We start from the raw sequence: 22,601 nt of genomic DNA, 5'->3' as shown, positions 1-22,601 counted from the left end.
ATGAATTAAAAACAACTTTTGAAAACCTTTTGCCCCTGAATGTCATTTTAAAGACTGCAGAGATTTCAATTCTTGCATTATTCCAATAATATTTAGTGCAATTGTACATAATGGATTGTAAGAAAAAGGAACACCATAGAAAGGTTAAAGAAAATGTATGTGCAGGTGAGTTAAAAAGAGGGACATCAAATCTCCACATAGTGCAGATATTAATAGTGACATGTGTAACACCATTTCACCCCATATTTTATCTAAATAATTAAAATAAGACAACTAGACTTAAAAGCGAAGTATTACTTACTAAAGAATTTCTAAATAAAACTGATTAAATGGATTTTAACACACCTATGCCATAATTGTCTACCCCCTGGGGCCAGTTACCCCAAGGGCCAGTTACCACGGTACTTTAAAAAAAAGCCCCTTTTCTAAAAACAACATTTCATAAAATAACTAAAAAAGTTTAAACTGTTGCCATTTATTTCCATTCATAGTTTATTAGCCTAAGCATGTCCTTCATCCACACACCAATTATTTTACAAACATTGATTTTTTTGTGTCAGCAATTAGACATTGTTCTTAGGGGGGCAAGTTACTCCCTAGTACACTGTGTACATTTATTTTTGCAACGCTTGAGCGCGCAACGCCGGCGGTCTGGTCAGCATGTTATGAAGCTGTCTCACACCGAACTAGTCTACATGAGTTAGAATTTGCTGTCATCTAGTGGCAATCTCAGAGAGGTTTCTTTGCCCCCTGGCGCTGGATGAATTCTATCCAATCACAAAGAACCCTAATCAAATTTCTATGGTCCAATCTGTAAAAATCTATAACACACACACACACACACGATACAAACATAGACAGTTAACCGTTAGTGTTAATATAATCCATCTTCGTATATATAGAGAGAGACACTGTTTGTTCTCTTCTCGGAGTAAGATATTAAAATGTTCAGATAGCTAATTGACTGCAATTCTTTGTCTATCTAAAGGCCTATTCTTCTTAATGCTTAAAGTAGTCTGCCGCTGAAAAGATAACTCGGCTAATATATTTCTTGTGACAATGGTTGATTTGAGAATGAAACAGGTGTGCTGAGGTGGGCTATGAATGACGCAGATCACGTGACTCAGACGCGTGGCTTTTCTTCTGCCTCCCCCTGTTGCTCCTACAAATTCTAACAGGAAAGAGGAAGGATGAGGAAGGACTTCGAGAGCAAAATAGGGCAAACCAACAAGCCATCTATAAGCTATACATCACAATAGGAGCACCGGAACTGTGTGCCGGTCCGATTCATATTCGTCAGCTGGGCCTACTGTGAGTGGCTTTTACGTTTTCAGAAAAAAACCTTGAAGTGCGAGAAGTGGACACCTTGGTCATTGCATGGACCCCATGTCCGCTAACGGGATGTGACAATAAACAGCGAGACTGTCATCATAATTATGGGGTTTCCACGCACTGTCAATGTTAGCTAATTGAATTATAAACGTGGCAGCTCGTTATGGGGATGTGTCATAGTTTTAGATCTAGGATTATAGGACCCCACTCATCGATAACCTACAGCGGGCGAGCGGGTGCTAATGCTGGGCTAGATGGCGAGCCTGGGCAGCAGGACAATTGTTCCGACCTGGAGCTTCGGGATCAACGCAGAGTGGAGGAAAAAGCACGGATCAAAGCAGAGATAAAGAGAAGTCGGAACATAGATAAGAGCCTGAAAGCAGAGAAGAGAGAATACAAGCAGACCCATAGGCTTCTGCTATTGGGTAAGTTAACCTAATTTACAGCGTTGTCCTCTGCACTGCAGGCTATATTTGGCCATATATCCATAAGGGTCTCAGCTTGGTGATCATTTGCCAACAGGACAAGTAACCTATCAACTATGACTGCATAAGCTAGTTCTGTTTCAGTGGGGAGGGAGGGGGGTCCTCTGTAATGTAATATCAAGGTAGGCCTAGTCTATATGTTATTTGACCTATATATCAAGACAACTACTTTTTAATTCCCTTGGATATCAAACTGACTGTCTACATTGATACATTTTATTTAACCTTTATTTAACAAGTTGCCTATTCTACACACCACTGTGGGTGACGTTATTGATGTCCAAACAACACATTATTTTGAGGGACAGTGTGTATTAGAAAGTGACATCTACAGCCCTATTGGTCACTTGTTATTACAAACACATTACTTATTGTAGCCTATAGTTTATTTGGTGGATGAATTTTAAAAAAAGACATGCTGCCTTGAGGGTAAATGAGAACAGGCTGATTCTCAAATGCTTGCTATTTCAGCAACGAGAACAAAACCACATCAATTTTGACACACACACACACACACACACACACACACACACACACACACACACACACACACACACACACACACACACACACACACACACACACACACACACAAACTAACAAAACATTTTCCATGACATGGAGGCAAGGGTTCTGCTATTGGGTAAGTTAACCTAATTCACTGTGCAGACCTCCACACTGTATTTGGCTATATCCATAAGAATCCATAAGAACAAGTAATCACTGCTTATGGCTTCTTATAACTGCTTATGTAAGTATTGTGTTTTTCCCCTCCAGGAGAAGCCCGTTTTTTTCATCTCCACTTTTTGATCGAGTGAAGGAGAACAGGTTAAAAAATGTAAACCCTTAAATTGAAAGAGTGTTTGCCAAGTAAGCCCTTGATATAGCCTAGTTATAAACGGTATCGCAAGGAGGTCCTTAGCTCTGTTGCCTTTATAGAAGCTGCACCTTTTTTCTAAGTTACACAAGGAAAGGAGGGCAGTTTGCAGAAACAAATGGAAGAACTGTGTGGGCTCTGTGACCAAAATACACTAGTCATGCGGGCTGTAGGTTTAAAAACAGACTGGACACGAGCAGAACAAGATGATAAGTATGCTTGTGAACGATGCTCTAGTAATCCAGCCAGGTGTGAGTTAGTTATAGGTTATTCATTGCATTCTCTTCATTGTACTCGTGATATTCTCCATCCTGTTAGCTAAGCCTCTCTTATGTGTCCTTAGGGGACCTCTTTTTGGAGTTTGAAATGTGTTTTTAAAAAAGTACAGGTATGATTGTGTGGAAAAAAATTCTAATTTGTAGAAAACAAAATAGGAGTAGGATGATTATTAGGACTGTTCTGGAGCTTTCACTTTGTATAAGAGTTGTTAGAGCTAAAATACAATTATCTGTTACGTTTAAATCAGTCCTCATGTAATACATCATAATTACAGTGCCTTCAGAAAGTATTCATACCCCTTGACTTCTTCCACATTTTGTTGGGTTGCAGCTTGAATTCAAAATTGATTCATAGATTTTTACATTAATAGATATACACACAATAATACCTCATAATGACAGTGAAAACATGTTTTTAGAAAATGTTGCTAATTTATAGAAAAATATAATACAGAAATAACTAATTTACATAACTATTCACACCCCTGAGTCAATACTTTGTAGAAGCACCTTTGGCGAGTATTACAGCCGTGAGTCTTTCTTGGTAACTTTCTAAAAGCTTTGCACACCTGGATCGTACAATATTTGCACATTTTATATTTTTTTTAATTCTTAAAGCTCTGTCAAGTTGATTGTTGCTCATTGCTTGACAGCCAAGTCTTGCCATAGATTTCAAGCCGTTTTCAGTCAAAACTCTAACTAGGCCACTCAGGAACATTCAATGTCGTCTTGGTAAACAACTTCAGTGTAGATTTGGCCTTGTGTTTTAGGTTATTGTTCTGCTGAAAGGTGAATTTGTCTCCCAGTATCTGTTGGAAAGCAGACTGAACCAGGTTTTCCTCTAGGATTAAGGCCTGTGCTTATAGCTGTATTCTGTTTATTTTTATCCTAAGAAACTCCACAGTCCTTGCTGACACATAACATGATGCAGCCACCACCATGCTTGGAAATATGAAGAATGGTCCTCAGTGATGTGTTGTGTTGGATTTGCCCCAAACATAACGCTTTGTATTCAGGACAAAAAGTTAATTTCTTAGCCTTTTTTTGTTGCAGTATTACTTAAGTGCCTTGTTGCAAACAGAATGCATGTTTTGGAATATTTTGATTCTGTACAGGCTTCATTCTTTTCAGCCTGTAATTTAGGTTATTATTGTGAAGTAACTGCAATGTTGTTGATCCATCCTCAGTTTTCTCATATTACAACCATTAAACTCTGTAACTGTTTTAAAATCACCATTGGCCTCATGGTCATATCCCTGAACAGTTTCCTTCCACTCCGGCAACTGAGTTAGGGGGGGACTCAAATCCAGTATGATTGTAGCTATATTCTGCCCTGTACTGGCAGGAGTTGGGCATTGCATTTGAATCTAGGCTACTGAAAAAAAAGTCATCCATTTAAAAAATATTATTGTACCACTTTCACACTCAGTTCATCCTATTTGACTATTCTATAAGTTCTGCTGCAAAATAACTGTGTACATGTTCAAGGGCGTAGTAATTTTCTTATTGTTGTGACTATTATATGGAGCCACATACCTGCCAAAAGATTGTTAGGATCGTAAAAAAATCCATACGTAAATTGTTAGGGTCGTAAGAAAAGCCATGTGTGAAACAACATGAATGTAAATGTGAAATGGCATCTGTGAACATACAATCACCATGTTATGATTACAGACTAACATTTAAGGCTTGAACAAATCTTGTGTTGCAATTCTGACGTACAATAATTCCTTTCAGAGTTTTGGCAGTTTCATCTCACCAACAAACAAAAAAGTACACCAAATGGCCTGTGAGGAGTGCTACCCGAACATGCATAACACAGTATAAAATAAAAACGGAAGTCAGGGAAACTGAAAAGAGGTATCCTGCACGTTTTCAAGTTAAGTCTCCATTTTCTATTACTCCTCAGTTGAGTTTACTTCACATTTAGGAAGCTAATGTAATGGATTTGTTTGCCAGAGCAAGTCTACATAGCACTAGCTGTATTATGCCTGCAACAGTGACGTTTCAGTCCGCACAGCATGGGCATATCTCTGGATGACGTGGACGTCGCCATGCATGCACCTTATCAAAATATGACTAATTCAATATTGAACCATCCCATTCTCTGAACTCTGCAATCATGACCAGTTGTATCTACCAGGAATAATGAATCATAACCAGTTGTATCTACCAGGAATAATGAAACAGAATAATACTAGATGTTTGGTGAATATGAATTATGAATGACCACTGGGGTCTTTGCCACTCAAAATATATTTTTTTATAGAATATTTTGTTATTTATTTCATCATTCAATCTGAAAGGATCAAGGGAGAGGTTAAACGTAGGCTATGTCTGGCATAAGATTATGCCTACTCTTTACAATAACTCTGTGTCAGTGGTTTTTAGGTAGTCTCCGTACAGGCTACTCCCAACTGCTGCCCAGTTGGAGGGCTTGTGATCTCACAGCACCATGCGCCTTCAGAAAAGCACCCCTCAGCCTCCAGAAGATGTCCTTCTGGAGGCATGTAGTCATAAAGTCATTATACCCTAATGTAGGACTATCTGCCTACCAGCCAAATAAAGTGCAGAGCATGCATGATGCATGCAACTCGTCATTCCAACATATTTGAACATTTAATTCGTCCTTCATTCAGTACAGTCAGTTAGTATGTCATCCATTCAGTCATTTGTCTGAGTTGCAATAGGAACTAAATCAAAGGGAATAGAACAGTCGTATCCATTTGTTCATTGAAATCCACGTGTGTATTCAAAATTATGTAAATTCTCCAAAGTCCTTTGGACTATCACTTTAATAATTCAATGTTTTTTAATTTTGGCCTATCCAAATAAAAAATAGGCCTTCAACTTGTAGGCTATCATTTTGGGTACTGGTGTCTTGTGGAATAATTTTAGAACTCTATTTGTGTTTTATAATTTTTTTTATTATAGGGCTCCCCTTAAAAAAATCCCTAGCTCACAGGCCTCTAAATACATTTTAAACAAAATAGTTGAAGCATGTGCAGTGGCTGATAGGGAAAACAGATCTGGCAATAAACATAGACTATAGATAGTCTTGACTATTTGGGACCCCTTTTCTATTTCCCTCAGGACAGGTTATAGCCAAGACTTAATCAATATTTTGTTTTGTCTCATTTATTGATATGGCTGTAGCTTCTGCGTGATGGGGTTATGCAATGCAAATGGCAATACAAGCCCACGTACATAGTGGAATTCACTAATACAACAGTCAAAATGCCTAATATAAGGCCTACAGTCTGTGCTCCCAAATACTGGAAAAGGTGTGATTCATTAGGTTACATGATCACCACAATAGCCCCACGCAGCTATAAAATAAATTCTGCAATTATATGGCCATTAAATAACACACAACAGCATGGCATATTTAGATAGCTGAATAGGCCTAGCGTAAATCATTTTTACTTTCTATTTTGCAGCTCAGGTGGTTATTCTAGACAAGGCTCTTCTGTGTCTTTATCATTCTCACACGTCATTTGCTGAAGGCCCAAGCCTATACTATGTCATCTACTGGTATAACGTCATTATTGAATGCACTTCTAAAACAAGCTCTAGACTTTTACTTTGGAAATTAAACCGGACGCTGCAAAGCAATTCTAATGTCTGGGCTAGAGTTGCTTGATTGTCTAGCCAACTTCGAATAGCTAAGTTCAGTTCATGTCCTTTGCAGATGCCATATTACTGACAAAGGTTTGGATGCATAAAAAAGATCTGTAAATGAGTAAAGGAAGACGTGAAGTAAGAATTTAACGTGGAAATGTTAATTCATAGTCATAACATAGTTTACAGATCTATTTAACGTTTACGTTTCATGTTTCACTCATGGCTTTTCTTACGATCCTAATCATTTACTCATGATTTTCTTACGATCCTAACGATACGTACAGTACCAGTCAAAAGTTTGGACACCTACTCATTCCAGTTTTTTTTTTTTTTTTTTTTTTACAATTTTCTACATTGTAGATTAATAGTAAAGACATCAAAACTATGAAATAACACATATGGAATCATTTGTTCATTAGACTGTCGTTTGGTCTGATAAGTCCAAATTTGAGATTTTTGGTTCCAAACGCTGTGTCTTTGTGAGACGCAGAGTAGGTGAACAAATGATCTCTGCATGTGTGGTTCCCACTGTCAGGCATGGAGGAGGTGTGATGGTGTGTGGGTGCTTTGCTGGTGACACTGTCAGTGATTTATTTAGAATTCAAGGCACACTTAACCAGAATGGCTACCACAGCATTCTGCAGCGATACGCCATCCCATTTACCAAGAAGGAGAGTGATGGAGTGCTGCATCAGATGACATGGCCTCCACAAGCACCCGACCTCAACCCAATTGAGATGGTTTGGAATCAGTTGGACAGCAGAGTGAAGGAAAAGCAGCCAACAAGTGCTCAGCATATGTGGGAACTCTTTCAAGATGCTTCATGATTAACTACTCATGGTGTGATTGTATTAACATACAGAAACTCAACTCCTTTTGTTCATCCGACCTAGAATACCTCATAATCAAATGCCGACCATATTACCTCCCAAGAGAATTATCTTCGGTCATTGTCACAGCTGTGTATATTCCCCCTCAAGCCGATACCATGACAGCCCTCAATGAACTACACTGGACTTTATGCAAACTGGAAACCACATCCTGAGGCCGCATTTATTGTAGCTGGGAATTTTAACAAGGCAAATTTTAGGAAAACGCTACCGAAGTTCTATCAACACATTGACTGTAGTTTAGGGAAAACACTAGATTAGGGCAAACAGATCATTGCTTTTCGCCTTTTCGAAATGCCTACAAGGCCCTCTCCTGCCATCCCTTCGTGAAATCAGATCATGGCTATTCAACGTTGGTTTGAAGATTGTTTTTCATCACGCGGACTGGGATATGATCCGGGTAGCCTCTGAGAATAACATTGACGCTTACACAGACACAGTGACCGAGTTCATCAGGAACTGTTTTGGGGATGATGTTCCCACGGTAACTTTTAAAATCTAACCAAACCAGAAACCGTGGATAGATGGCAGCATTTGTGTACAGCTGAAAGTGTGAACCACCGTATTTAACCATACAAACAGGCAAAACATCAGTACAGAGACCAAATGGAGTCGCATTTCAACAGCTCAGACATGAGATGTATGTGGCAGGTCTACAGACAATCATAGATTACAAAGGGAAAGGGAAAAAACAGCCACGTCGCAGACACCGACGTCTTGCTCCCAGACAAGCTAAACACCTTCCTCGCCCGCTTTGAGGATAACACAGTGCCACCAATGTGGCCCACTCTCAAGGACTGTGGGCTCTCATTTTCCGTGGCCGACGCAAGGCTGCCGGCCCAGACGGCATCCCTAGCCACGTCCTCCGAACATGCACAGACCAGCTGGCTGGAGTGTTTACGGACATATTAAATCTCTCCCTATCCCATTGCGCTGTCCACACTTGCTTCAAGATGTCCACCATTGTTCCTGTACCCAAGAAACAAAGGTAACTGAACTAAATTACTATCGCCCCGTAGCACTCACTTCTGTCATCATGAAGTTCTTTGAGGCTAGTTACGGTTTAAATCACCTTGAGGAATACTTTCGTCAGATTGCTGTTCATTGACTATAGCTCAGCCTTCAACACCATAGTAGCCTCCAAGCTCATCATTAAGCTCGGGGCCCTGGGTCTGAACCCTGCCCATGCAACTGGGTCCTGGACTTCCTGACGGGCCGCCCCCAGGTGGTGAAGGTAGGAAACAACACATCCACGGCCTGTTCACCCCGCTATCATCCAGAAGGCGAGGTCAGTACAGGTGCATCAAAGCTGGGACAGAGAGATAGAAGCTGTTTTTCAATCTTAAGGCCATCAGACTGTTAAATATCCATCACTAGCCGGCTACCATCCGGCTACTCAACCCTGCACCTTAGAGGCTACTGCCCTATATACATAGACATGGAATCACTGGCCACTTTAATAATGGAACACTAGTCACTTTAATAATGTTTACATACTGCTTTACTTATTTCATATGTATATACTGTATTTAGTTCTACTGTATTTAGTCAATGCCACTCGAACATTGATCATCCTAATATTTATATATTTCTTAATTCCATTCTTTACTTTTAGATTTGTGTATTTTTGTGAATTGTTAGATACTACTGCACTGTTGGAGCTTGGAACACAAGCATTTCGCTATACCGTCAATAACATCTTCTAAAAATGTATACGTGACCAATACATTTGATTTGATTTAAAGACTGTTGGAAAAACATTCCAGGTGAAGCTGGTTGAGAGAATGCCAAGAGTGTGCAAAGCTCTCATCAAGGCAAAGGGTGGCTACTTTAAAGAATCTAAAATCTATTTGGATTTGTTTAACACTTTTTTGGTCACTACATTATTCCATATGTGTTATTTCATCATTTTGATGTCTTCACTATTATTATGCAATGTAGAAAATAGTAAAAATAAAGAAAAATCCAACTTTTGACTGGTACTGTACGTACAACCTTTTGGCAGGTATCTGGCTCCAAACTATCACCATGAACACAAATAATGTGTACACAATACATAAATTGCCCCTTATTATAAGGGAAAATTCCATTAGAGGAACAGGGGGATCAAGGAAGGCACACAGGAATTCCAAACAGCACGGGAATTCTCACTGATGGGTGCAACAAATATAGCCTCTTCAAGGCACACCTCTAAATATGTTAATGAGCCAGAGATTCTTTCTCTGCCCACATCTCCCCACAATGCACCATAATTCACAGTATGCTGCTGTAAATATACAGCAAAAAATACTTTACTGTAAAAATGCTGTAATTTGCCATTGAGACCCCATGATGCATTGCTCTTTACAGTACTGTATTGTAATATAGAGTTACAGTAGCTTACTGTAAAAGTATTGCTGTGAATTTATAGCAATTTGTTACTGTAAAGATGAAATAAGTTATGATGAACTTCACAGGGTGTTGAAAGTGCACAGTGATGAGCTTGATTCTCCTTTCCAATAAATATCAAGGGTCTTATTCTGGTGACATGATGATCGATGCTTGACTGCCGTTTGACAAATACAAATATTCTCGCTCCTATCTAGAATAATCTCATCATGTAGACTAGCCTCCCTGGACTGTATCTGTGAGCTGTTGGCTAGAGTGCATGTGCCAAGACCAGAGTAAGCACATTTGCTATTTAACAAAACAGTTTTTGTGATAAAACTATTGGTAGAGTTGAAAATGTGATGGAAACATTTTGAACTCTCCATTTTTTATTCAGGAGATGAAAACGTAAGCAAAAAAGTACATTTTGGGTGCACTCATTTGCATATTTTCTTTATGTGGATTTGAGAATATTTGCATGAAAATTTGTCGCCAATTGGATGGAAACCTAGCTTGTGTAACAATATTTCCCAAATTTCACCTTCGTGAAATAGCAGAGCATAAGCGACATAAGCAGTCGCTTAGGGACCCCGGCCGCAAAATGTGTAGAATTGTAGAAAATGTGCTTTAAAACTACAACATCTTCTCTTTGCCCCATGGCAAAATGCATCAAATTCCAGTAAATTTACTTTGAAACTGTATTTTTTTTTTCACCGTCAAGACAGGGACCACTAAAATGTTTTACCTGCGAGGTGGGGGGGCCCCAAACCAAATCTGGCTTAGGGCCCCTAAAAAGCTAGGGCCAGCCCTGTGAAATAGAGATGAGGATGGGATGGTTAAAGGAAATATACCAGTCTATATGATGACACGGGTAACCTCTACGAGATCGGTATAATGCATGTTTTTTATTTGTATTATTTTTACCAGATCTAATGTGTTATATTCTCCTACATTCATTTCACATGTACACCAACTTCAAAGTGTTTCCTTTCAAATGTTATCAAGAATATGCATATCCTTGCTTCAGGTCCTGAGCTATAGGCAGTTAGATTTGAGGATGTCATTTTAGGCACAAATTGAAAAAAGCGTTGGATCCTTAAGAGATTTTAAAGGAAATATATAGGCCTATATGTTTTTATTTACTCTCAAAACAGTGGGATAGTCATCTGACCATATTAGCAGGAGTGCCCAGTTAAAAAAAAAAAAAGATGTCAGAAACACTTGCGGAAGAATTTGAGCTCTAATATTAGTCTGCCATCATTGTTGACAACACACATGACAATAGTTTACGCAAATTATAATTGGGCATAAATCAATTCACCGAAGACCAAGTAATTGTTAGGTTAGGCCTTCATGTTAGAGGACTTGCATAGACTTTTATATTGTGATTCGGAAACAGACTCCGTCTTTACACCACATAGGCCTACTCATACAGTCAAGTGTAGATACATCTGTTGTTAAATGCAGTAGGAAATCCACATTTTTGCAAGCACGTTAAGGAAGACTGGTATGAGGGCCGGGCTGATAATATTTCACATATTGGGAAAATTGCAAAACCCAGTGAAGCAATAAATTAGTAAGCCTATATCTGGCTAGAAATGCAATGTGTTTAATTTGTGTTTATCACTCATCTACATATTAATCCATAAATTAATTTATATCAAGATATACATGCATTATTTATAAAGGTGTTTATAAGTAGGTTATTATTCATTTATAGCTGGTTTATAATAATTGAATAAACATTTATAACACTGGTTGAGATTGTGCATGTATTTGGTGCTTGCAGAGTAGTGAGAAGTTTCAACCAGTTTTATAACTGTTTATTACAGATGTATAAACCACTCTAAGTTAAAAGTTAAAATAACTCTTTACAAATCCTTTTGTATTTTAAAATCATTTTTATGATAGGTCTATCATAATTCCATAGCCACCAAAATATTCAGATGTTTAGAGAGGGAATACATAAGTCTAGAGTGAATAGAAAGATCCAGCAAGTATTTATTTATACATTGTATCAATTTTATAATGATTACAATGTATCTGTTGTGCTACAGTAGCCTACTTGCTTGGTATGGTCCATAGACATTAAAACCAGGGTATGGATGATCATTTCTTCAGAGGGCGCCTTTTTCTCTTCGGAATCGCAACTTCATGACGTTTTGGGCAATCATGTGATTACACTCTGGTCGTTCCCAGGGTTCAGTGAGAGCTGTTTGCCCCACCCCATCTCTTCAACGCGATATATCTCAATGTACAATTCTCAGAGAAAATGGAAAAAAAATACTACAAAATACTTAAAAGAAACGAATCTATTCACATTTATTCAAGAGCAGATCTGGCCTTTACATAAAAAAAAAGAACTGTCATCGTTCAATAAATGATTAGGCTATATATTGCAGTATGTTCATATTATACACATATGGCCAGCCAGCCCATCTACCATACGAATTCAAAAGGGCTATAAAGCTTAGACTGACAGCATGCTCTACCCGCGAGAAACGGGAACATAACGGAGGATTTTCATAAATATACCTGAATCGGGGAAATTGTATTTATTGCACAAAAGAAGCCCTATTGGAGTCATTGTTTGCCCAGAAAAGCTTACCGATGTGAGGAGAAATACAATTTACAGCGGCAAAGAAAAAGACCGAGAGAAAGGCCTTTTTGATCTGGACAAACCCCAAAAGCAACCAACATCTGTGACGAGGAGGGAAAATAAATTAATATCATTGACTAAAACAGGATATAGTTGACACGGTTACGTTTTGTCCTGGATTTAAAATACATTCGGATGAAGAAGGAAGGGTTGGCGTAATGATCCACATACCGTCATTTTAGTGGAAATATTAATTTAGTAATTTTTTTATCCTCTTGTCTGCTCGGCCCGTCTCGCTGGGGTTGAGGACGGATTGTAAAATAAAAAGGGAAATACGCTTTGATGGAACAGCAAATGTTTTGAATGTCAGTAGTCAGAATTCTACCAGTGAAACCGATGATGGGTTCAAGAGGAGACATTTGCTAGAATTCAGTGTGGATTTCAGCTCCACTGCAAGACGTCGTGGGAATCCCGACTCGAGAGACCATTTATGTACATTGTAGCGCTGAAGAATCATATTCACGTTGAAATTAATATTGATGTCTTCATTGTGGATTGACAGTGAAAACCTTATAGGAATCAACCGTCTGAGAGGGCGGTCCGGGTATCTTCATTAGCACCACCACTCCGTTCTCCCTGAATGATCTATTGTAGCCTATAGATAATTAACATTAATATGTGATATAGGCTGCGTCTGTGGAGGCCTTGATCATCTACAGGTTACAGTGGTTTTATTCTGCAACTGGCAATATAAATGTCACCCATTTTGAGCAAGGTGCTTTTCTCCTGGGCCAATTTAGGAATCTAGAATTTTTGTATTATTATTAATCCCCCCCTTCCCCGAACCTTTTTATTGGGTTTTTGGGAAGATGGGTTGTCTGGGCAATAGTAAGACCGAAGACCAACATAATGAGGAGAAAGCACAGAGGGAAGCAAACAAAAAGATAGAGAAACAGCTTCAAAAAGACAAACAGATATACCGAGCAACTCACCGGCTCCTACTACTAGGTATGTTTCTGACATGTTTAAGTTATTGGTAAATTGTTCCCAGCCTTAGTTATTGTGGCATTTGAGGGTGGCAAACGTCTGACATTGTAAATGACCATTTAAAAAAAAAGAAACTATGTAGGCCTATGTTCCTCCTAGGTAGGCCATTGCTCAAAGACCATTACATTTGTTTTATTGGAATGGGTTTTTACCTTTGGTTGTGCTGACATTTTCAATAGGAGTTTCTGTTCTTGGAACAGGCCTACCACTGTCAACACTTGTGTCCTGTCATTTTAAGCACTCTGCACAGCTGGACACGAAAAGCCAACAACACCATTGCCCCCCTATTTGCAACAGTGTTTATTTTTCCAGAGCAGAATTGTTGCATGCGATTCTACCCGACTAGGAGAATTATTGCTTGTGGTGTCGGCCTAGCAATGTGTGTCTCTAGGACTGATTTCCCGAAGAGATTAGCCTATAAATAATAGGCATCAGGATTGTGCCGTTTTCATCATCACACACTACATTCTCCTTGAATTGCTTTTAATCGTAATTGTTGTGAATACCAGTACTGACTTAGTTGACACAAGGCCTAGGGTGACGCATTGCATCAAGTTGCTCCTACCTATGTAAAAACACTGTAAATAGTCAAGTAACACATTGTATTATCATGTTACAGTACACAGTAATTGCTTTATAATTGTATAGTAATGGAGTTGTTCCTATTACACAAGTACAGTATAACTATTGTGTGGGTTATAATGTTTGGAAGTGACAGCTACAATGCTGTGTTCTTTCACATAGACAGATGGTTTGTGTTTTCTTGACTTATAACTCTTAGAAAACTTGATCAATCATGTAATACCAAAATATGACCTCCAAACTAACAGTTTTTCTTTAATTGGGTTGATTTGGTAGGGCCCTCATCATCATTGGCATACATAAAAAATGGAAATATTAGGCCTAATAACAATAACAATGCAAACTTTGATTCCTCCAAGCATTGATTCCTGTCTGAAGTGACAATGACTAGGAACAACATTTTTTTTCTAAACCCATCAAAAACAACATTATTCATGCACTGCAAGAATTAACCTTTGGATACATGAACTCAACAAAACAATGTTCCCCGTATGAAACAAAAATACAATTTCAAAGCTGCATACTTATTCAAATGCACTTTTATTTGTTGCTGCACAGTAATAGGGACCTAGGTATTTAAGACCCACATAATCTGTAAAGAGGGGCTCAGGCCCAAGTTAGGATGTGGTCTGTTTTCCTTTCATTTAGCAAGTAGCATGTTGTTAGCACGAAGGAGCAGCGTTTGTTCTCTCTGTTCCATTATGGGTGGCGAATGACTGTTCCGAATATCCCCGAATATTCCCAGCATTCCATGCCCCGTGGTTAGTGGACAGTCATCACTAGGGCCAGGAGTTTCTCCTGACCATGTGGTCTGGCCAGGAACAACTCTGGGCCCTTAGTTGTAGGTTGTAACATGGTTGGAGACTGAAGTGATGTGTGATTGACATGCCTAGAATTGACCTCAATAGAATTGATATTGCCCTAAAGAGACCACTGTCAAGTGAGGTGTTGTTTAAACCTCCATCTTCCTCTTTTCTCTGTTTGCAGGTGCTGGTGAATCTGGGAAGAGCACGATAGTCAAACAGATGCGAATATTGCATGTGAATGGCTTCAATGCAGAGTAAGTATTGTTTTTCCCAATTTCATAAATCTTTGCAGAACCGTGTCAAGCACATATTATTTAGTCGGAGCCACTTGAAAGCCAAAGGGGTCTTACTCCAGTTATATTACACAGATTTGAACTCTAAATTGGTAACCAATGTCCGAGGATTCTCAGGTTGATTATTCGCTCCGGGCTACAAATGCATTTTGTTTTGTGACTAACTTTTTATTTCGGGTTTACAGGTACAAAAGCAATCAAAGAAATGCATACAAAGATAACCCGAACCCACAATTGCGTCACATCCCAGAAACTATATGATTGTTTGTCGCCAGAGAGACTAGGTGTTAGTTATGCCTACAGGTGAAACTCTGCTTGAGTTAATTGATCATATTTACAACGTTTATTGCTCTAAGAATTGCCAATTTTATAAAATGTTTTTAAACAACAAGTGGTTGGTAAGCTCCAAAAAATACAACAGGTCCTTGAAGTTGTTTTTGAATAGTTTGAAATCACATGCATAGCTTACTCCTGCTCCGTTCGTGCTATTGCGTCTTTTATAGCAAATTAGGAAGTTTTTGGTTTCACTCATTTCTTTTCATAGTCACTGTAGCATGTGCTAAAGTACGCCGACATCAATACTGTAGAACCTTAAGAGAAACTGAACTTTAGACACTGAAAACCTAAGAAAAACTGTAGTTTGCCTCAGGCTTTTGTTTTCCCCAACAATATGAGTTCATGCAGGCTTCATTTCTGTGGATTCTCACTGCTCATGTACAACATGATTCTGATCATTCCAGAACTATAATAATCAACTGTGTTTCCGCTGCACAAATATGGAACATGAAAAAAATGAAAAAATGGTGACATGAGGTGGTTTCTGTGAGAAATACAGGCAGGGGACGGGTAGTGCAACCCTAGGTGGTGTTTACCCCAAGTTACCCTAATATTATATTCACTGTGTTTATGCACGTTTTTTGCTACATAAAATTCATCAATACAATGCTAACTAGTTAAAAGATCACATTTGGTATCTAGCTAATGATTAGCTCAATAAGGTAAATGCAGATAAGCAACCCAATGTTCCAGCCTATTTATTTATAGTCACTATACTGCTATCAGTTGGGCTTAGGGTTGGGCGATGTCAACCTTTGTCCTATCGTGATTAAGTACCCATAAAACATTGTGATATACAATGGTATCGCACCCTATTGTCCCCCCCCCCCAAAAAAAAATACAATTAAAATAAAGACAGCTAAAAAGGACCACTAGCATGAGCTCACATGCTATGGGAAGGACGAGAGGAATCATTCTATTTTGGAGCCAAATCTTTTTTAGTAGCCTATCCCTGATGTCGATTAAGGCAGCCCTCAGCACTTCTCTGATTCAGAGGGGTTGGGTTAAATGCGAAAGACACATTTCAGTTGAATGCACTCAGTTGTACAACTGAGTAGGTATCCCCCTTTCCCTTTCCTTTTTTTAGTAGCCGATTGGAGATGTGTCACGAAAGACATGTATGTCTGTGTGTGCCTACGCGCAAGGCAGCCTCGTTGGCTGTGCGTCGTGTGATGGGTTGTAAATCATCCAGGACCCGGCTGCAGAGCAGGCTACTCTGCTCTCCCCAGAACCGGATAATTATTCAATGATTGTTATTAAGCCTAGGCTTCTATACATTGCTAATAATAGGCTATGGAAATAGGCCTACACTACACATCGTTTCTCTCATAAGCTTTGCTGTGATAGAGACTCGACTATAGACTCTGACTTTCAGAATTGTTCCAGTTGCACACTTTATTAGAGTAGCCTATTTGGAAAATACTATTCATAACTTTAACTTGTCTTAATGCTTTTGATAGGCTATTTTAATGAGTAGGATTTGGCTTTTGTCCGTTTGGTTCTCAACAGCAAGGAGGAGGGACGCATGCACCATTCCTCTTATAATAGACTAAGCTTTGCTCAACTGTAAGGCTTGTTCAAACTACTCGTTCCATTTTTCTATCTTGCGATTCTTTGTTCCACCTCTCTCATTATTACCTTAGGCCTATCATGTTTTTAGGTTATTCAAAACTTTACTTTCTGAGAACTCCGTTAGATAAATCCATGTTTTGATCATGAAGTAGCACTGCGAGAGGCGGCGGGAGAAAGCCAGCATGTATAAAAACTCGAGTCATATTCTTATCAAATGGAGAGAAAATACAAAATTAGTCTTTTAAAATAATTACACACCGGAGTGTCCGCTCTAAAAAATTCAATAGGCTTCGGCTATATGGCCCAGATCATCCGGCATTGAGAGAGAGGGAAGAACAATATATTATCTGGCAGGACATTTTGCGCCGCTTTGGTGAAAATCTTAGCTCTGTCTACATTCTCTTGCATTCTGTTTATTGTTTAGGTGAAATAGGTTATGCAGGCTATAGCAAAGGAATAGGCCCTGCTGTGGGCTGCCTGGTCAGTGCTTTAATGCGGGGTTCCAGTCAAGTTGAAAAACAGCGCCTTCAGAATGTATTAACACCTCTTGACTTTTTCCACATTTTGTTGTGTTACAACCTGAATTGAAAATGGATCAAATTGTGATTTTATGTCACTGGCCTACATACAATACCCCATCATGTCAAAATGGAATTATGTTTTTAGACATTTTTACAAATTTTATTAAAAAAATTAAACTTGAAATGTCTTGAGTCAATAAATATTCAACCCCTTTGTTATGGCAAGCCTAAATAAGTGCAGGAGTAAAAATAAGTTACATGGACTCACTCTGTGTGCAGTAATAGGGTTTGATTTTTGAATGACTACCTCATCTCTGTACAACACACATACAATTACTGTATCTGTAAGGTCCTTCAGTCGAGCAGTGAGTTTCAAACACAGATTCAACCATAAAGACCAGGGAGGTTTTCTAATGCCTCGCAAAGAAGGGCACCTATTGGGAGTTTAAAGAAAAGTTTTAAAAAAAACTTCACTTCCAAAGGTGATTCTAACATGTATTGACACAGGGGTGTGAATACTTATGTAAGTAATATTTCCCTGTCATTTTCTAAAAACATGTTTTCACTTTGTCCTTATGGGGTATTGGTGTATCGATTTAATCCATTTTGAATTCCATTAATCGATTTTGAATCATCTTCGATATCCAATACTATCGTAATATTGCCCAACCCTAGTTGATAATGCTTATTGCTAATAGCATACCTTAAAGTATGGACCATGCATAGTCTATATGCATGGTCCAATATGTTAGAATCATTTAAACAAATAATTTTACCAGTATGTTATTGGGCTCATTTCTGGAGGTGGAAATTATATTTTAGATGGTGTCAGCATCATTTTATTTTCATTAATTTTGGAGTAGAATGTCCTTTTAAAAAGTCACCAGAAGTGAGTTTCTCAGTCCTTTCTACTACATTTTATATTTCTTCCACTACTGCAACATTTTTTTCCAGAGGAAACACATATATGTCAAAAGGCCTTGGCTCTTACTGATGATGGAAAAAATGATATTATTTATATTATTTTTGACAATATGTCATATCGTTTTGACTATCGCAGTATTATTTTTGCATGTTACCTGTACCTGCACCAAAACTAAAGTATTTGTCCTTCATAGCTTGTTCTCCATCTTCTTTTTAAATAGGTAGCCATTTTTTCCCCAGCACTTTTATTTTCACGACTGATCAAAACTTGTTCTCACGGCTCTCACTTGTCCCTCTGCGGCAGGCATATGATGAGCAATATGTTTGGAATATCGAATCACAGTATCTAATCGCAACACATATAGAATCGCGATACATCGTATCGGCACCTAGGATAACATCGTATCGTGAGGCACCTGGGAATTCACAGCCCTATTGGCTTCCACATATGGCTAAATAAGATCAGATCAACTTCATTGTCCAAGGGAGAAATTTGTCTCGTGTATATACACGCACCACTGCTCACACATTAAATGCATATCATATAATACAGATCACCTAATACAAAGCGCAATTTCAAAACATGTACTGTAGTAGGTAAACATTACACACCGACACACTTGCAGACACACATTTGTTCACACACAGATCAGTCAGTCAGTCCATAGCAGGGACCTTTATACAGATTGTCTTGATGGTCAATTCAGGACAGATGTTGTGTGTTTAGTGTTCCACAGCCGTGCACCCCGGTGTAGCCTATTGATAAATACTTGCTTCGGTTCAGGGTTGTTCCCTCTGCTTGCCCTTCAGACCAGAATGTTGTTCCTACCTACTGAAAGGGGGACAGGCAGTGCCAGTCAGTGCTAGGTGCTGGAGAGCAGGATGAGGAGGACAGAAGGAGATGGAGGTGGGGAGTGACAGAATAATAGGGAGAGGGGATAAGAATGGAGGAGCAGATAGAGGAGAAGAGTGGTATGACAGAGGTGAGAAGAGATTGGTATGGCAGTTTTTTTTTTTTTTTTTACTGTTGTTTTCGGGGTAATCGTGTGAGGAATGTGGTGGAGTCTCCTCTCAGTCATACAGTACACTACTCTTACTTGCTCGCGGCAACTCCTAAATTCTTACAACCCAGCTACACAGAGACTGATGAAATGCACGAAGAATGCGCTATGTATCTGTCTATCTATCCAAATTACGTTGTCTCTCCGTCATCCATCAACGCTTGAGCCCCAAAGCAAAACCGTTGGCTCAATTTTTGATGGATATGAAATCTGTGTGGTTGGGCCCCTTTTTTAGGGTTTGCAGACTTCAGCCATGAGTAAAGATTGCCAATCTGCCATTCTGCTTTTCAGTGTGTTACTACACCTTTATGTTGGTTTTGATTCTATTTGGTCACTGACTTTGTAATTTTCATGCTTCTCAGGGAGAAAAAACAGAAAATTCAAGACATAAAAAATAATATAAAGGAAGCTATTGAGGTAAGTAATTGGTACTGTTTTCTGTTGTTTTCCTCCCTCTTATATGAGTAGTCAGTACTAGTAGCCCAGTAGAGGAAATCCTTCAAATGTTTTGATGTATCGATTTTGAAAATAACATTTACATTTTTCTCAGTATTTTTTTATATTTTTTAAGCAATGTCTTTCTATTTTTCCTTCGTTGCAGACTATAGTGACAGCCATGAATACACTCACACCCCCAGTCCAGTTAGCCAACCCAGCACACCAGTTCCGAATCGAATACATCCTGAGCCTAGTAAATCAGAAGGATTTTGAGTTTACATCGGTAAGTATTTTTCGATTTAAAGAAATCACACACTATCCCTGTCATGTTGGCATGTTTCGGGGGGGTTTCTCTGACGGTGCACGTCAGGTAGCCACCCTCTGGAGACTGCAGTAAAAGAGATGGTCCAATGAACCACACTCACTCGATGAGTAACTTTGACTGAAACCTGTAGATTTGTGTCTTTAGCTCCGTGGGCTAGAACAGTCTGGTTTGAACAAATCGGATACTGTTGTCTTATTCAGAGTTCATGTCCCAAAGGATTATCTCCATCTCAAAGTTTTCAACTGTTGAAACTATGAATATTAGTCAAACTGGCTGCTAACTTGATGTAGGTCGACGTTTTTGAATTTCAAAAGGAAGGACTCTAAGATGAGGCAGGATATAATAGGCCCACAGTCAGTGAATGGAGGAATGGGTAAATATGTGAAAATACTGGATTATAAATTGTGCCTTCCTGTGTTATACTTACGCTAAAATGTTTATTATATTCTACCGAGCCATTTGCTTCATGTTCTTATTCTTATCTTTTGCTATTTCTTATTGCTGTTGCATTGTTGAGAAGGAACCTGCAAGTAAGCATTTCGTTGGACAATGTATGCCACGTGTAATTCCGTACATACGATTAATAAAACTTGAAACTTGGGCCAATAACTTCCTAGTGGAACATCACATCAGTCATGGTAGCTACTACAGTATGGTGTCGGTCTGTCTGTCTGTCTGTCTGTTTTGTGGTTCAGTAATTAGCAGGTGTACTCTCCTTGGGATGTTCACAATTGAATGAAGCTCTCACCTGAGAGATGCATGGCCTGTGCCTGTTAACACTGATTGTGTTCAACAACACTAAATGGGTCTGATGGGAGTTCCCCTCTGAAACACCAGGACCCTCAGGGATTCCCTCCAAACTGTATGTTCCCAGAGCAGTCAGGCGTGCAGACCGGCAGGGTGGCCAGACAGACAGGCAGGGTAAGCAGGCAGGCAGGCAGACAGCCAGGCAAGCAAGGCATGTAAAGATGTTCAATGCAGGTAAGCCAGAAATTCCGAACCAGATTAAATGTAATTTCTAAAGTGATGTATGACCAATATGTAATAACGTTTTCTGATTCTGAATCAGAAGATACAACTAGGGCTGGCACGATTACCGTATAACCGTGTAACCGATGGTTATGGATGAAGTAAAATGACTGTCATGACCGTTTAAAAAAACATATATACTCAGTGTACAAAACATTAGGAACATCTGGTCTTTCCATGACATAGACTGACCAAGTGAAAGCTATGATTCCTTATGGATGTCACTTGTTGAATCCACTTCAATCAGTGTAGATGAAGGAGAGGAGACAGGTTAAAGAAGGATTTTTAAGCCTTGAGACAATTGAGACATGGATTGTGTATGTGTGCCATTCAGAGGGTGAATGGGCCAGATAGAAGATTTAAGTGCCTTTGAATGTGGTATGTTAATAGGTGCCAGACGCATCGGTTTGAGTGTGTCAAGAACTGCAACGCTGCTGGGTTTTTAACGCTCAACTTTTCCCCGTGTGTATCAAGAATGGTTCACCACCCAAAGGACATCCAGCCAACTTGACACAACTATGGGAATATATCCCTGTGGAACGCAGGAGAGTCCATGCTCCGATGATATATACGTTCTTTTGGGGGGAGAGAACAGCTGACTGAAGATGGGATGGCATGGCATTCATGCGGTTGAGTCCGTTTCCGCGATAACATGGCCTCTTAACAACGTGATGTTACACATTGTTGCCTCTTGCTGAAATAAGCAAGGTGTTATAGCAAACAATGAATAAAATGGGCTTAGAACATCTAACCCTGGCAATTTGAATGGTCAACTGTTTTGTTTTTAATGGTAAACTCTTAGAAGCGGTAAAGAGGTCAATCGAACTCGATCAAAACAATGGAATTACAATGGAAACACGTGGGGCAGGGCCGTGGGGGAAAGATCATGAGTCTCCTCATTGCCCCCCAGTAAAAATAAGTCTACATTTATGCTGTTGTTTATATGTGTATAATGCTTGTATGGATGTCAACCCTAACACAAGCAGATGTAAATGTCATCGTTACCAATCAACTGCTTTACATTTTTTTTTAAACGACTTTGGCTGTCATCGCCAATTTCTGTACGCTAGCTATGCTAACCAGCGTATATGAACGAGAGTTAGCGTTTAGCAGTCACTTGTTCTAAACCTGACTACTACATGCCAAATATATCCAAATCAGACTTAAGTAAGGACATCGTTGGCCTGTTACAATAGAAAAATCTTGACTGATTTG

General features: G+C 39.1%; 1 pseudogene; it reads left to right on the top strand.

Moving 5' to 3' along the window:
• Nucleotides 1–1,500: 1,500 nt before the first annotated feature.
• The window catches only part of LOC129814928 (guanine nucleotide-binding protein G(s) subunit alpha-like), a 48,127-nt pseudogene continuing 27,026 nt past the window's right edge, over nt 1,501–22,601 (top strand).

This window comes from Salvelinus fontinalis, chromosome 18 (genome assembly GCF_029448725.1).
Source record: "Salvelinus fontinalis isolate EN_2023a chromosome 18, ASM2944872v1, whole genome shotgun sequence".
Lineage (NCBI taxonomy): Eukaryota > Metazoa > Chordata > Actinopteri > Salmoniformes > Salmonidae > Salvelinus > Salvelinus fontinalis.
Note: the sequence above shows the minus strand (reverse complement) of the source record. Positions and strands in the feature narration are given on the sequence as shown.